The 12,813-nt window shown below is 43.7% G+C and overlaps 1 protein-coding gene across 4 annotated transcripts in view; it reads right to left on the reverse strand.

Moving 5' to 3' along the window:
• NALCN (sodium leak channel, non-selective) overlaps positions 1 to 12,813 on the reverse strand; it is a 350,272-nt gene that overhangs the window by 322,092 nt on the left and 15,367 nt on the right. The gene's annotated exons all lie outside the window — the stretch shown is intronic.

Raw genomic sequence — 12,813 nt, forward strand, 5'->3', positions numbered from 1 at the left:
TACCAAGCATTATGTAATTTTCATTACACAGTGATTTAAATAAATAAATAAATAAATATATATATACACACACACATGCACAAATACACACACACACACTCTCTACACTGAAGAGTTGAGATAGCAGGCTTTCCACAGCTTTATTTGCCAGTGGATCAGGTATTTTCATATATATTGAATTACTAAGTGTCATCTTATCCTTTCTCTCACTGCAATTCCCCCTCTCCTCTCTTCTTCCAGTTGAAGAGGCCATCCAGTCACAAATCAGTTTGGAGTCCAGAAGTCCACCATTCGGGCTGCATTAACACAAGTGTGCAGGGCCATTAATCGCATCCTGCTACAAAAAAACTGTGACTCTTGGAAATGTGTGTGAAATAGTGGATGGCTTTCTGGCAATTGGATTCCCTAACAGCGGCAGGGCGATAGATGGCATGCTTATTCCAGTTTTGGTCCTGGACCATCTTGCAACAGAGTACAACAATAGAAAAGGGCAGGTGCTGGTGGATCACCGTGTTCGTTTCACTGACATCAATGCGGGATAGTCAGGGAAGGTACATGATCCATGCATCTTCAGAAACACTAGCCAGGATAGAAAGCTGCAACCAGGGACTTTCCAGACCAGACGACTCCAATGGGGGATGTTGAAATGCCCATAGTGATCCTGGGAGACCCAGCATACCCCTTACTCCCATGGCTCATGAAGCCTTACTCGGGAAACCTGGATAGCAGCAAAGAGCGCTTCAGCAATAGGCTGAGCAGTTGCACAATGACAACTGAAAGTGCGTTTGGCAGATTAAAAGCTCGTTGGCGCTGCCTTTATGCCAGGTTAGAGCTAAATGAGGAAAATATTCCCATGGTCATAGCAGCCTGCTGCGCACTGCATAATATTTGTCAGGGTGAAAAGTTTCCCTGGGGGTGGAGCATAGAAGTGGACCACCTGGCAGCTGATTTTGAGCAACTAGATACCAGGGCAGAGGGGCACAACAGGGGGCTATTTGAATCTGGGAGGCTTTGAGACACCATTTTGACAATGAGCACCAGTAATGTGTCTTTCTATAAAGCACTCTGCCATGCTTTGTTAACTTGCTGCCTTGCATGAAAATTTTGATAATTGCTTCCTGACTGTGATTTGTAGTCTGCAAACGTTCCAGTTGCCACCGTGTATTAACTCCAGCAGCAACCACTGTGTGTAGGAGACAAAGATTGTTTATCTTTCAGGGAGTATGTTTTTATTAAATAGCAATTAACAACACAGAGAAAATGCTTGGTGGAAAGGGAGATAACAGTGAAGGACAGTCTCCTGAAGGAGTCTCTCATAGCTGTGTGTATCTCCTGCTATTATTTTGAAAGCTGCCCAAAGGGATGGAGTGAACAGGGTACTGCGACGGGCTGGGAAGATGCAAGGAATGTATGGGAGGAGTTTGGGGAAGGCATGGAAAGCAGTTTTGTATGGGCTGCTGGGGGAGGGGGTTGAGCTCACATGTATTCTGCCTGCAGCGCAATTAGTGACTTCAACATCTCCTTTGCTCCTCTACCATTATCATCCACTTCTGGCCTGCTAAAATTTGCTCCTGGCTCTCCTGACTGTGCATTGGGCACCTTTACTGCCCATATCAGTGATCACTATTGTTCGTGTTGTATGGGCCCTTGTTAATGTGCATAATGATGAGGACTCTTTTGTTAATCTGACCTTTAGGACAATCATGGAAATGTCCTAGGTGGTTTCTTGTTCTACTCATATATGGGCACATTTTGATTATGATCTTTGAGATTGGGTTTCTGATAAATAAAGTGGGGGAGGGTAGCTCCCTTTGATGGACAACCAGCCAGCCAGTTAGCTGAAAAATCCCTCTTGGTAGCTGTTCTCCACTTGCTTTACCTGTAAAGGGCTGAAAAGTCCCGCAGCTAAAGAAAAAAAAGTGGGCACCTGACCAAAAGAGTCAATGAAAAGGCTAGAACTTTTTAAATTTGGGAAAGAAACTTTCCCTTTGTCTGTTGTTCTCTCTGGGCTGAAGAGATGGGGCAGCATGAATGCTGTGTAAAGTCTGAACCAGATATGAAAATGATCAGATCATATCTAGAACTACTTTTAACAACCCAAATATGTAAGTAAATTAGGAATGTTTAGGAAGACGCTATTAGGTCTATTTCTGTTTATTTTTTGAGGCTTGTGAACTCTTCTGTGCTAACCCCAGATGCTTTTGTTTGCTTGTAACCTTTAAGCTGAACCCCCAAGAAAACTATTTTGGGTGCTTAATTTTTTGGAATTGCTCTTTTAAAATCTAGCAAAAGCCTACATTCCAGATGTATTTTCTTCCTTCTTGTTTTTAATAAAATTTACCTTTTTTTAGAATAGGATTGGATTTTTAGTGTCCTAAAAGGTTTGTGCATATGCTTTTTGATTAGATGGTGACAACAGCTAATTTCCTTTGTTTTCTTTTTCAGCTCTTCCCCTGGGGCAGGGGGAGGTGAAAGGGCTTGAGGGCACCCCACAGGGAGGAATTCCCAAGTGCTCCTTCTTGGGTCCAAGGGGGTTTTTTTGCATTTACCAAGCCAAGGTCAGAGAAAAGCTGTAATCTTGGGAGTTTAATACAAGCCTGGAGTGGCAAGTATTAATTTTTAGAATCCTTGCGGGCCCCCACCTTCTGCACTCAAAGTGACAGAGTGGCGATTCAGCCTTGACAGGGTTGGATACTGGGGTTATTATAAAAATGTTGTCATGGTCAGATCATCAGCCCTATTATTCCTCTCACTATGGTGACAGGCTCATTTTGATGGTCTGTTCTCAGAGCCTAACAGAACTGATTGGATTCTAGATCCCCAAGGAATAGTACTGTCCAGCCATTAGTCATATTAGTCTGGCTTAACATCTGGGAATATAATGCAAAGCATTTTGCTATGTCTGCTGGATGATCACCTCTGAGTGATGAACAAAGAGCAAATGTGCAGGCTGATCTTATTAAATATCTCAACAGTCTTTGTTACAGTTGACCATAAGGGTTTGTGGACGTGTTTACACAGTTTGCTCCTGGAAAAAGACTTTCCCCACAGTTCCATTCATTCCTTTCAGACAGGACCCAAGAGGTGGTTGTGGTCAACAATTTTTCATGCTTTCCAAGCACTCTCTAAGAGAGTTTCATCTTGTCATCGCAGAAGAATTTGTTTTCCCCATTAATCTCATTTGTATTAATTTTCATTTAGAAATGCTGTATTATTGTCAGCTTTCATACACACAACTTTACATCAGTATGGTTCCAGTCCTACAAACGCTTAAGCACATGCATAACTTTATTCACATCCAGAGGGATAATTTACTTATGTCAAAGTTATGCATGTGCTATTAAAAATCTTTATACTTTTAGCTGTTTTTTCAATATATTCATTCAATAGATCTGTTTGCCAGAAGCTGGGAATGGGCGACAGAGGATGTGGATCACTTGATGATTACTTGTTTTGTTCATGCCCTCTGGGGCACCTGGCATGGGCCACTGTTGGTAGACAGGATACTGGGCTAGATGGACCTTAGGTCTGACCCAGTATGGCCGTTCTTATGTTCTTAATTCTAAAATACATAATAGCTACTTTTATTCATTTTTGCTTATACAAACTGTGATTATAATAAGAGAAATTAAATTTGGCTTTATGGTCACTGTATTGAGCTTCAATAATCAATGATGTGTAGTGTAGCCAACAATAACTGTATTTTGTCTATATTAGTCTAGCAGTATGTATGCATATTGATTATTTTCCTTTTCATGTGATGAAATGAAAAGATTTTCAAATTAACAAAGAAAAAATATGAATAAATATTTAAACAAATGATGATAAATAAACAGGCGCTTCATAAAGAAATCTCTTTCATAGCTTCTCAGTGCAAGAATTGGGCCCTGGAGCTCCCTTCCCTCCCCCCGCCCAGCAGGCAGCACAACACAAGGGGCCTCCACCTAAATCTGGAGGCTTACCGAGACAGGCATTGATTATTTAAAGACCAAGCCCCTTGTGACCTCAGTGGGCAGGGGAGAACTGGAAAAAAAGAAAAGCCAGGCAGCACTCTGAGTGGTGGTGCACCTTTACAACTGTCTAGAATCTAGACCGCAAAACTGGTGCCTGGGACTGCTAACACAAACCCAGTTAAGTTAAGGTGACCAGATGTCCCGTTTTTAAAGGGACAGTCCCGTATTTAAGCCCTCCTGCAGGTGACCCAACTTTTTCTTAAAAACAGGCAAATTGCCCTGTATTTTCTGTCTCCCCCGCCATCAGTACTAGGGATCCTGCTGCTTGCTGGATCCCTGCTCGCCAGCCACCCACCGGAGTGGGAGGGTGTAGTAGCCAGCGATGGGGGGGGATGTGCAAGGCTGGTGGTGGGGCGAAGCTGCAGTGCGCGGAACTGGCCATTCTCCCTGCTGGTCTGTCAGCTCAGCTCCCGCTGCATGCCGGCTCTCAGCCAGCAACACCCCGCTCCCCGTCCCATTTCCGGCCAGCACTGGCTGCGCGTTGCGAGCTGTGGTGGCTGGTGAGTGTGGCAGCCAGTTACGTGTCGCCCCTGCTGCCCATCCATCAGTTCTTTATGTGCTCCCCCTCTTGCTGTCCTCTTCCAGCTTTGCCCCTTCCCGCCCCCCCCCACCAGCCCCACTGCTCCTCCATGTCTCCCCCAAAAGGGCGCATCCGGCTCTCAGTGCTGTGCGGAGAACCAGCCCCTGGTCGGAGCGCTGAGCTCACCAACAGCCTGGTCAGCAGTTTCCTTCCTTCCCCCACTGCCTCTGGCTGAGGTGACGCCTCAGGAAAGCCTAAGACCCTCCTGCCTGAGGTGCTGGCCAGGAGGAGCTGAGCCCTGTATGTGCCAAAAGCCCTGCACAGCACTGGCACAGGGAAGCCTCTCCACTCCTCAGCTAAGCTCTGGAGTGGCCGGGGGGGAGCGATTTCTGGCCTGTTCGTGCCCTAACCCTGCAGGCTCCACAGCAGCCCCACGGGCAGGGGCTTAGCACCCTCTTCGCCCACCCCCTCCCCACCCTGGGTCCTGTCCCCAGGGAGCATGGGGATGCTTCGTCCCCTAGGCACCATCCACTGCTGAGCCACCTCTCTGGCCTGGTTCACTGAAGCCCCTGGAGTCAGGTTCCCTGGGCTCTGGTACGCAATGCATCCTTAGAACTTAACCCCTTCCTGCCCACACTGCAGCCAGAGGCGACTGGGTTATGTCCGTGGCCAGCAGCAGCCTGGAGGTGTTAACTGCCTTTCGATACTATGCCTGCAGAAAGGGACAAGCTGCTTCCAGCCACATGGCAGGAGGGGAGGGAAGAGAAGAGCTCTGCAAAGACATGAGCCAGGTCATCTATTTCCCCCCTCCCCTGTGGCTGGAAGCCACTCCCGTCCCTTCCCTCCAGCACAGTGCCAAAAGACTGCTGCTGGCCACACTGTGTTGTAAACCTTGACAGAAATCTGGGGAGGAGGGGAGGCATGTGACCTCACATGCACCCCCATGTGTTGTCTCGGGAAGACACAGTGCCAGGTAACAGGAGAGGCAGGTCCGCCCTGGGGGTCCAGCCAGGCTTGGAGGGCAGAGAGCACCGGGCAGAGGGGCAGATCCATTGGTCACCCCCCTGTGTGGGAGAGGTTTACAGGAGTGTGTGTGTGTCACAGATGGTGTCACTCTCCTATCACATACCCAACACCATATACAAGAAAAAACAACTCAACTGAACACACTGACCCAGCAAATTGGACTGAAAATCAACCGCAATAAGACGGATATCATGACCTTTAATATTGCCTCGCCATCACCAGTACGGATAGAGGATTATGTTCTCACCAATGTAGAAACATTCACATACTTGGGCGGCACCATCAGCCAGGACGATGGAACAAGCCAGGACATCCGGAACAAAATCAATAAAGCCAGGAACACCTTCAGGAGCTTAAATACAGTCTGGAAATCATCAAAATACAACACCAAAACCAAACTCAAGATTTATCAGAGCTGTGTACTTTCAACGCTACTTTATAGTGTAGAATGCTGGGGAATGAGAAAGTGTGACATGTCCAAACTGTCTTCATTCCATACCACCTGCCTCAGAAAAATCCTCCGTATCTTTTGACGCAGAACAATCTCAAACCAAGATCTATCGACACAGTGCAGCCAGGAGGATCTGAGCACCATCATTGCCAGGAGGCATTGGAGATGGATCAGTCATGTGCTTCGGATGGAAACTGATTCCATCACTAGAGTAGCAATAAGATGGACACCTGAAGGCAAGCGAAAACAAGGCCACCCAAAAACAACATGGCGAAGAGCTGTGGAAGGTGAGCTGAAAAACCTGGGGCACAGCTGGGGAACCATTGAAAGACTTGCCAGAAACAGACAGAAGTGGAGGAGCTTCGTCACTGCCCTAACTGCCAGAGGCGTAACAGGAACATGATGATGATGATGATGTGTGTATCACCTCTCCCTGTGTGAACCCTAAAGCCTTAAAAATAAGAAGGTAAATAAAAAAGAATCCAATTTCGCAGTATTTCTTTTTAACAGGGGCTCTGTCAACTTGATGTTAATTTGAACATTTGTACTGCACAGTTCGGATTGATTGCCGTTTAACGCGCTTGAATACGAGTAATCTGACCACATGTCCAGTATTCAGCACAGGGAAATATGGTCACCCTAAGTTAAGTAGTAGAGTCTTCTTGAAAAGTGTGCAAAATTGTTCCTCTGAATAGCAGGGCAAATTCACTTCATTATCGCTGGTGCCAGAGCAGACAGAGAACTACAGAAAGGAGGCGTGGATAAAGTCTGACTAAGTCTTCAGAGTTCCAAAATCAGGGGAACGCTAGCCTCCACAGCCAGTCCTATATTAAGAATAAAGAGTGCCATTTCAAAATCCACGGCCACTAAAACAAATTATTCCAAGAGGCCCCAGTTCCCACCTCATAAAAGATCCTTCACTGTGAACAGCTCTGCCTAGACAAAAGGCATGACTACATCCCCCTCTCTTGGGACTCTGACACAGGTTGGCACCTTATCAGTTGCCTCACCAAGTTAAGGAATTTACACCTTCTCATCCCTCTCAAGACAGCCATTCTCCAGTCAGTTGCAAAGTTTCTGAACCTGATGCTGAAAACAGCAGCCAAGATCAGATGCTGTATTCAGATCAAGAGAACACTTAACTCCCCAACTTTCTTGAACAAGGATATGGCTAAAAGAAAAGGAGTACTTGTGGCACCTTAGAGACTAACCAATTTATTTGAGCATAAGCTTTCGTGAGCTCCGATGAAGTGAGCTGTAGCTCACGAAAGCTTATGCTCAAATAAATTGGTTAGTCTCTAAGGTGCCACAAGTACTCCTTTTCTTTTTGCGAATACAGACTAACACGGCTGTTGCTCTAAAACCTGTCAAAGGATATGGCTGTCAGTCATTACTCCTGTGTCCCTCCCCTCCTTGGCAGTAAATAGCAGCTGTGCAGAACTATTGTTGAGGACGACAGCAGTAGGACTGCCCCCCTACCACTTCCTAAGAAATGCCTCTTGCTGATCAGAGCAGCGGCAGTTCTACTCAGTTCCCACTTCTAATAGGGAAAAACAAGCAAACAACACGTTTAGCTATATCAGGAGTGATCCTTAGGCATTTCTAGCTCGTCTGTTACTTATAACTATTATTTTTCCCTTCTTAAGCACTCTTCTGGGTCTTTCTCCTCAACCTTTCCAGGCCCTATTCTCCCACTGCCAAATATTTCAGTTCAAACCCTGTAGAAACTCCATAACTCCACTATCTCTAACACCTTGGCCTCCTTTAAGCCCACTCTCATACCACATATTCTTTCTATAGCCCTGGCTCAAAATCCATATCTTCTGCTCATATGTCCATCGCCAAAGCATGTCTCCTTCTTGTTCTTTCTGTTATTCTTGTGTTCAGCTGCTGCAGTCCTTGGCAAGACATCACAATGGGAGATGACACATTGGTTCATGCCCCACTTCACCAAAACCACAAGTGGGTGAAGGAGGCGGGATGGGTCCACAAACACCTTTTGCCTTCTCTCCTTAGAAGTTGGAGGTCTCTGCTCTCTATCAGGATAATCTGTGTGACGTTACCCAGTCAAGAGTACATAAATCATATAAACAGTAAAAAAAAAAAAAAAAAGATTTGCATACCTCCCTGGTCTACCCAACCTCAGGTATACCTCATCTACAGACTTTGGGGCTACGAGATGTTACCATTATACAAATAAATAAATATATTTGGATGTGTTGCTACATCATGTCATTTTAACCAACAATTCCTCACACACTGTGTCACAGAATCGACTGGCCCAGTCCCACCTGTAGGTAGATCTCTCCCGCTCTCTCTAACTGACCAGGCTCCCTTCTACCGGAAACCCTGCTCCAGGCTACCATCACATGATGACTGGTCACTTGACCCATCCAGTAACCCAAGCCCAACCCTTCACCTGGGAGATGGACAACTAGGCACAGATGGTCTTGGGCAGCAGCAAAGTCTAATCTGGCCTAAGTAAGAACCTGTTAAACACAGTGTAAAATATTTAGATACATGAAAAATACAGGGTTAGGCATTTCCACATTTAGAACCCTCTCATCAAAGGAGTATCTGCTTCGGTTGCTGCTAGCATGAGAAAAAAGGGTTTATATCCTTTAGACAAAAAGAATTACCCCTTTTTAAACATTCATTAAATCCCACCTTAAACTTTTCACTAAATAAATAAAATAAATGTGTGCTTCAGTATCAAAATATCATGAGGTCTCTGAATTAAATACTTAACTTCAGCCAAGTAGAGCCATATTTTTCATTTAAAGCTGCCATTTTTGGGGGGGGGGGGGAGGACAGGGTTTTTTGTACCCAATTTGGATGCCCTAAAATAAGTATCTTTTGAGATTTTTTTTGGCAGATATTCTTGACTACCCAAATCTGTGCAGCTCTCCTTGTTAGTTGAATGTAGCCCTTGATGGGAAATTGACAAGAACAAGCACTCAGATGTAGAGCAGCCTGTTAATTTTCACCTTTTGGGAAAGAATAAATATTAACTGATGAAAGTCCACTAGGGAATTGTGTAAGTATTTACTGGTGCTTACAGTTTAAACTGAAAAAATGAGTTCTCCCTATAGAGAATAAATTTTACAAGTCCCTTTAAGAGACTGAGTTCTTCATATAGGTGGATTATACTGAATGGTGGTACTTCTCCAATGTGTTGGAAGAATTTATTTTCATCTCAGGACATAACAATTAATGGGTAGGCCCTAAACACAACTTCAAAGCAGTCTCTCTTGTACCATGACAATTTAAGTGTCTTTTTCCCCATGCCTTACTCCTTTCAGCAGAAGCACAATCTCCACATGCTTCCCCCGGCACAACCACCGATCCCACCGTTTGCCATCTACCAAAGAACCAGAAGCATAAGCATTCCCACATCCCACTATGGGATTAACAGTGGAAGGCAGAAAAAGTAGGACGGGAAGCAGTTCTGGCTGGGGGGCATAAGAGGGATAGACACTGGGGAAGTGGTTCTCTGTAGAGATTGACTATGAAGGGATTTTGAGAGGCAGTGGCTCAGTTGATATGGAGTAAGGGGTAAAGCAGAAATGGCCAGATACAATTAGAGTATGGTGAAAAAAAATTGAAAATTTTTGCAGTAAGTTTCCCCATTTTTGACCAACTATGTACAATACTTGAACACTTTGTTCAAGCTTGCCCTCATCCAAGTTTTGACTCCCTCTCTGGTTTTATGGCAAAGTACCTTGGGAACCTCTTCACACTGTGTGATCAAGGCTTCCCATGACAGCTTCAGTTAAACTCACATATACATGATACAGAACTTTGTTAGTGACAGGCAACAAATGCAGAGCTCCCTTGCCCAACCAATCAGGATGACTGTTAACCTCAATACCTCCAGAACCAAACCATAAGCTGGTTTCACCAAGGCAGACCAAATAAAGCACAAATGCTTGAATAAGTTTCCACATCCCTTTCCTCTGGGCAACAAAGGTACCAAAGGCTCAAAGTAATAAAAAATGCTTAGAAACAAAGACTTTCCCACTTTATGCAAACTAAGGGGGGAGAGGACATAGACATCATCCCCTCTTTCCCCAGCACATCCCTGGGTAGGCAGCCATAAAGCTCTTGCCTGAGGGTAAAGGAGTATTTGTGCAATGAGCAGTAACTAATGCCCTAGGGAAAATGTTTCAGGCACCCAGACAAAAGCCCTGAGGCCTCTTTATGGAGAGAAAACACACTTTACACTCTCAGACACAGCAGAGCAAGGCCCACTGTGAGCATGGCATCATCTGACAAAGAGAGGTGTAGGTGCTAAATGAAAACATAATACTGTACTGTATAATAGCCAAGTTCTCTTCTGACTCTTGCCAACTTGTCTCTCCATGTGTTTACACAGCCCTAATGAAAATTTAAAATGAAAAACACTTTATATGGATTTCATAATCTCAACCATCAAATCCAGGGGCTTCTATCTGAGACATTCATCACAAAGTGCATTTCCACAGCTGTCACAACTTTTTAAGTTGGTTGCTTTATCAGAATGTTAATACAGTATACAAACATTTTCAACAACAAAACCATAGAGTCTGCCATCAAAAAAGTAAGGTCTCTGTGATGACTGGACGATAGCGGTTAAACATTATCACCAGGTATGTAAGTGCTAAGCACTGTAAGAGTTGAATACACTATGGCATCCTAAAAAGGACCTTTGTTTGTAACCATGTTATACAGATGACAACTTCTACTTTTGATTTACTATGCTTACAGGACTATTTTGTATATGTTGCAACTCTTCCTTTCAGAACGTAGGACGGGTACGAAAAGTGTTGATACTGAACATAAATATTTTCAACCCTCTGAATGGTTTTCTAAAAGATCTTATTTTCCATTTCCTAAAGAGCTAGGTGTATTTAACACATGCCTATACTACAGCTCAATTTAATAGACATCTGTTAACACACTTTATGAATTATCCTTACAAAACATACTGATGTGGTTAAGTCACACACTCCACAAATTCATGAGCATGTTAGAAAACAGAATGTGCAGTATGTAAAAATCATTAAAATAAATGATTAATGTACATAGGTCCCATACGAATACTGAAATATGGAAACTTTTATATCTATAAAATATAGTGAATTTGTAAAAGTAAAGCTTTGTGATAACAAACTTAGCCTCTACATTAAAATTTTGATAAGTTTATTTTTAATGATATTTGATTTTTCATGACTAATAATATATGAAATACTTGGTTCATGATTAAGGAAACATTTTTTCTATAGCCAGCACTAACTGGGTAACTTATTTCATGAAGTAATTAATCAACAACTAATTTTTAACTTCATTATAAATGCTCAGTTCTTCAGAGCTGATTTCAGTGTGTGTGTCTTTCTGCAGCTAAGCATGTCCGTATGTGTGTGTGTGTGTGTGTGCGCGCACGCTAAAGGAGGCTTGAGGGCCTGGCTCAGCAGGGAGGTGTAAGGGAACCCAGACTGGTGAAACCAGTGGGCTCAGTGGTACCCCAGTATATCAGGTGGCACCTCGGAAGGTGGGGGGGGCAACCCGTCACAGTGATATATCTTGATTTAGTAAGGCTTTTGACAGTCTTAGATGACATTCTCATAAACTAGGGAAATGTGGTCTAGATGAAATTACTATCAAGTAGGTGCAAAACTGATTGAAAGAGCATACTCCAGGACTTTGCTGTAAAACTAGGGAGGCATATCAAGTGGGGTCTGCAGGGTTCTGTCCTGGATCCAGTACTATTCAATATTTTTGTTAATGATTTAGATAATTGAGTGGAAAGTATGTTTATAAAATCTGCAGATGACACCAACCTGGGAAGGGTGGCTAGCACTTTGTAAGACAGCATTAGAATTCAATATGACCTTAACAAATTGGAGAACTGGTCTGAATCCAACAAGATGAAATTCAATAAAGGCAGGTGTGAGGTACTAAGACTGTGAAGAAAAAAAATCAAATGTACAAAAAATACAAAATGTGGCAGTACTGCTGAAAAAGATCTGGTGGTTATAGTGGATCACAAACTAAATGAGTCAACAATGTGATGCAGTTGCAAAAAAGGCTAGTATAATTCTGAGGTACATTAACAGGATCATCATACATAAGACACGGGAGGTAACAGAGGACAAATTCGAGAGAGTCCAGAGTAGAGCAAGAATAATGATAAAAGGTTTAGAAAACTTTACCTATGAGGACAGCTTAAAAAATGGGCAGGTTTAGTCTTGAGAAAAGAAGACTAATGGAGGAACTGATAAAAGACTTCAAAATATATTAAGGACTGTTATAAAGAGGACTGTGATCAATTGTTCTCCATGTCCACTGAAGGTAGGACAAGTAGTAATAGGCTCAAGTCTGCAGCAACAGAGATTTAGGTTAGATATTAGGAAAATCTTTCTACCTATAATGATAGTTAAGCACTGGAGTAGGCTTCCAAGGAAGACTGTGAAATCCCCATCATTGGAGGTTTTTAAGAAGAGGTTGGACAAACACCTGTCAGGGATGGTCTAGGTATAACTGATCCTGTCTCAGCACAGGGGGATGGACTAGATGATCTCTGCTCAATATTTCTGTGATTATTGTACGGCTGCTGGCCTGTTTCCCCAGCCCAAGGATTTAACACCGCACCCAGATCTCTTTCAGGCCCTTGCCCTTACCTCAGGGCAGGGATTATTAATTCAAACAAAAAATGCCCATAGTAACTCAAAACAATGCTATCCCTTGACCAAGACAGGCCACACAGACCTTTCATTCTGTGCTGCTCTCTGCTCCAGAGCTAGTCACAGCATCCAACCTCTCTC

This window comes from Natator depressus, chromosome 1, assembly GCF_965152275.1.
Source record: "Natator depressus isolate rNatDep1 chromosome 1, rNatDep2.hap1, whole genome shotgun sequence".
Taxonomy (NCBI): Eukaryota; Metazoa; Chordata; order Testudines; family Cheloniidae; genus Natator; species Natator depressus.